Below are 4,895 nucleotides of genomic sequence, written 5' to 3'. Positions count from 1 at the left end.
ATTTTTCTAGTTCCTGGAGGTGTGACATTAGGTTGCTGATTTTAGGTCTTTCTATCTTTTTAACATAGCCATTTAACACTATAAGCTTCCAGCACTGCTTTTGCTATATCCCAGAAGTTTTGGTGTGTTGTGTCTCTTTTGTTTCCATCTTTTTAATTTCTGTATTAATTTCATCATTTACTCAAAGATCATTCAGGAGCAACTTGTTTAGTTTCCACATATTCAAATACTTTAGAGAGCTCCTCTTGATATTGAGTTCTAATTTTATTTCACAGTGGTCTAAAAAGATATTTTATATGATTTTTTAAAAATTTATTGAGACTTGCCTTATGGCCAAGAATATGGTCTATTTTCCAGAATGTTCCACATTCAGATAAGAAAAATGTATATTTTGCAGTTGTTGGGTAGAATGTTCTGTAAATGTCTATTAGGTAGGTCCATTTGGCCTAGAGTCCAGTTTAAGACTTTGCTGATTTTTTGCCTTGATGATCTGTCTAGTCCTGTCAGTGGGGTGTTGAAGTTCCCCACCATTATTGCATTGCTGTCTCTTTTCTTAGGTCTAGTAGTATTTGTTTTATGGATCTTGGTGCTTTGGTATTGGGTGCATATATATTTGGGATAGTTATATCTTCTTGTTAAATTGAACCATTTATCATTATATAATAACCTTTTTTGTCCTTTTTTACAGTTATTGATTTAAAGTCTGTTTTATCTGACATAAGTATAGCTACTCCTGCTCATTTTTGTTTTCTGTTTGCATGGTATAGTTTTTCATATGTTTATTGCAGCACTATTCACAATAGCAAAGTCATGGAATCAACCTAAGTGTCCATCTACAGATGACTGGATAAAAAATGTGGTAATTGTATTTATATATATATATATACACACACACACACATACACACACACACACGATGGAGTGCTATGCAGCCACAAAAATGAAATTATGTCTTTTGCAGCAACATAAATGGAGTTGGAGGCCATTACTATAAGTGAAATAACTCAGAAACAGAAAATCAAATACTACATGCTCTCACTTACAAGGGGAGCTAACCAGTGGGTACACATGGACATAGAGAAGGAACTAACAGACACTGGGGACTACAAAAGTGGTAACAGTAGGAGGGGGTAAGGGTTGAAAATTACCTGTTGGGTACAGTGTTTACTATTGGGGTGATGGACACGCTGGAAACCCAAACTTCACCATTACACAACATATCCATGAAGCGAACCTGCATTGGTACCCCCTCAAACTATTTAAAAAAATTGAAATGCTACAAAAAGTAACGAGCAATTTTACATATGAAAACAATTATTAAAAACAGCCAAATAGCTGAATATATAGGAAATAGAGTGTCTGTTGATTTGAAGGTTAAAAAAGAGTGGATTCGTGACATAAACATAGGAAGAACTTCATATCCTTTTTGAATAAAATGTTAATTAAAAACTAAATGATACAAGAAAGAATAACAAAGATTAGATTATATCATAATTCACATCATTATAGAATTGTTTGAGGTACTAGCACTCAAAACACTAACAAAATAAACTTTAATAACTATATTTAACTTTTTGTTATTTCCCTTTAGGCCGAAAGTATTTCAAAAAAATTTGTCATGGCTTGTGAGGATATGCTTTGCCCTCTCAACATTTCATGAAAAGAAAAAACTCCAAAACCGTGTACAACATCATCCATGATTAATCATCTTCAATGTAGACATAACAAAGATACAAATAATACATTTCACAATTTTAGAAAAAACTGAGGTAAACAAAACACATATTTTTCTTACTGATAAAATATCAAAGTAACAGACATCACAAGAGTTCTTTAAGTTTTTTTAGTTTTGAGTCTTTGGAGGATAAAAATGTAAATAATATACTTGTTCAAAGAGTTGCAATAGACTATGATAAATTTTCAGTAATTAAAGATGATGGATTTTTAGCTGGGTGAGGTGGCTCATGCCTGTAATCCCAGCACTTTGGGAGGCCGAGGAGGGTGGATCACCTGAGTTCAGGGGTTCAAGACCAGCCTGACCAATATGGTGAAACCCTGTCTCTAATAAAAAATACAAAAATTACCCGGGCGTGGTGGCGGGTGCCTGTAATCCCAGCTACTCAGGAGGCGGAGGCAGGAGGATTGCTTGAACCCAGGAGACGGCGGTTGCAGTGAGCTGAGATCGTGCCACTGCACTCCAGCATGGGCGACAGAGTGAGACTGTCTCAAAAAAAAAAAAAAAAAGATGATGGATTTTTGAGATTTGTTCAAGCTATGAATTCCAGATTAAATAAAAAGATATTTAAAAACACTCCTGATTATATTCTTTTATGCAATGGAGATATGATTTGTCATGCTTTGGATGTTAATATAGTTATATCTGCTTTCTTTTGATTAGTATTTCCATGGCGTACCTTATTCCTTCTTACTACTTTTTACATTTCTAATCATTATATTTCAACTGAATTTATTGTGAGCAGCATATAGCTCAGTTTTTTTTTGTCTGAAGTGGGGGAAGTTGAGATTTTAATAACATAAATCAATGTTGGGCCCTGCCTGTCAGTGCCAGGCCCATGGGCCTCCTATCTTTCTATTGCTTGGATGGCTGCCTGCAGTCAGGCTTCCCACATTCCCTAGGAAAGATCCAGCAGCAGCCTGAGAAGGGAGGCAACAGCAGCTAAGGGGATAGAAGATGGAGGAGACAGAAGCATGTGCAGGTGCATGTGTGTATGAACTTAACATATGTGAACACACATAAAGTGTTAGGTTTACAGACCCTGGCTCAGAAGCAGTCTAGGATAGGAAAGGAAGTAGGCAAGCTTTGAAGAAGCATTTTTCTCTGGAGTGCCTCAGCCTCACCCTGCCCCAGGGACAGACATGTGGGGTATGAGAAACCCACCCCTGGGTCCCAGGCTTCAGGACTGGAGCCCTTTTGAGTCTGATGGATTCACAGGTTCGATGTGTGGGTCCACTGAGTCTGTCTCCTCCTGAAAGCCCTGGAAAGGTGGGAGATAGAAAGTAAAAGGAAGCAGGTCTCTGACAGATGGACCTGACACCTCAGCCATCACTGGTCTCCGAGTGAGATGGTGATGATCTCAGCCTTATGTTCCTACTGTAGGGCCTGCACAGCCCACAGAAGGCCTCCTGTAGTCCGTGGAACACCTCATTCTCTATGTCTTCCCCATTGGTCAGCTCATACAGGCTAAGTACGGAGTTGTTCTGGCCACTCCTGGAGACCCACTGATAGATGAGTTTTCCCCATTCTTCTGGCCTCCGCCACATGATTAGGAAACTAGACTTGCTCTTATCCAGCCACTGTAAGTTCCCATTCTTCCTCAGTTCCTCTAATACAACCTGGATTGATCCCACAGGAAGCTTCCACAGCTTGATGTTGCTGAAGAGCAGGATCTCCTGAGCATCCATAACCATCATGCTGGACTGTTTGTGCAGGCAGCAGATGGACAGAACCAACGAACACCAGGTGGCCAGCTGCTTCTGCCAAGTGGCCACGTTCAGCTGTAATGTAAAGGGCGGGAAAGCGATACTGCCACAACCACTTGAAATTCATCACCATCATAATAGCCCAGGAAATCCCACTTTTTTTTCCTTTAATTTTTAATTTACGTTTATTTATTTTTTTGAGACAGAGTCTCGCTCTGTCACCAGGCTAGAGTGCAGTGCCGTGATTTCGGCTCACTGCAACCTCTGCCTCCTGGCTTCAAGCGATTCTCCTGCCTCAGCCTCCCAAGTAGCTGGGGCTACAGCCATATGCCACCATGTCCAGCTAAGTTTTGTATTTTTTAGTAGAGACAGGGTTTCATCATGTTGGCCAGGCTGGTCTTGAACTCCTGACCTCAAGTGATTCACCTGACTTGGTCTCCCAAAGTGCTGGGATTACAGGCATGAGCCATCACGCCCAGCCTCACAGAACTTTTGAATCTGTTAACTGAATTTTTTTTTCACAGTTTTAGAAAATTCTTGGTTAGTAGCTCTTAAAATATTGCTTCTGCCCCATTCTCTTTTTGTTTTTCTGAGACTATTACATATTGTTATATATTAGACCTCATCACTGTATCACATATGTCTCATGGTCTTTTCTGTACTTTCCATCTCTTTTTTTCCCTTCTCCCTGAACTTCAGGATGGATATTTTCAGTTAGTCTGTCTTCCTGGTGATGAATTCTCTCTTCTGCTGTATAACTCTCTGGTAGGGAGGTAGAGACGGAGCAGATCATATTAACCCCTATTAATCACATTGGGATTACACTGGTTCAGGACTAGGTTTTAGTCTTCTGTGAACACCTTTTATTTGTGGTTTACCTTACCTCTTAGAGTATAGCTTCTGGGTGTCTTAATGGGAGGTCTAGAGTGTTTACTGGGGCCTTTTCTTGGTGAACCCTGAACTCTAATTTTTGTTTCCTTAGGCTTGTTAGACTGCTGAAAGCTCTGCTCAGCTTTCTAGCCTTATTTAAGTGTCTGCTGCTGCCCAGCTTCCTAGCTTCTCAGCTCTGTGCTGCTTTTAAATTGGCAAATGCCTCAAGGAAAAAGCCCTGCAGAATTCTGGGTTTATCTCAAAATGTATTTCTTTGCTCTGATATTCTCGCCACTCAAGTCTGGCCACCTAACTCTAAATGACTCTGTATCTATTAATAGCTATGTAATGTCTTCAAAGAGATTTATTTTTGTCTTTTGTCTTGCTCTTATAACTTTTTTTTTTTTTTTTTTTTTTTTTTTGGTGCAGGGGTTGGTCTGCAAAAAGCATTCCCAGAAGTATAAACTTTAATAATGTTATTTAATGTGCTACTTCTGTATCCTGAACATTAGTCATTTGGATGTGCAGAAACAGACTTTGTTCTTAAAGATTGTCACTACCGAGAGAGGTGGCTCAGGCCTGTC

At 39.4% G+C, this 4,895-nt stretch overlaps 1 pseudogene; it reads right to left on the bottom strand.

The window, feature by feature from the left end:
* Positions 1–3,002: 3,002 nt before the first annotated feature.
* On the bottom strand, positions 3,003–3,574 carry LOC101135825 (vacuolar protein-sorting-associated protein 25-like; annotated as a pseudogene).
* Between the last annotated feature and the right edge of the window lie 1,321 nt (positions 3,575–4,895).

This window comes from Gorilla gorilla, chromosome 1 (assembly GCF_029281585.2).
Source record: "Gorilla gorilla gorilla isolate KB3781 chromosome 1, NHGRI_mGorGor1-v2.1_pri, whole genome shotgun sequence".
NCBI classification, from domain to species: domain Eukaryota; kingdom Metazoa; phylum Chordata; class Mammalia; order Primates; family Hominidae; genus Gorilla; species Gorilla gorilla.
The sequence above is the reverse complement of the archived record's forward strand: the minus strand, read 5'-3'. Positions and strand labels throughout refer to the sequence as shown.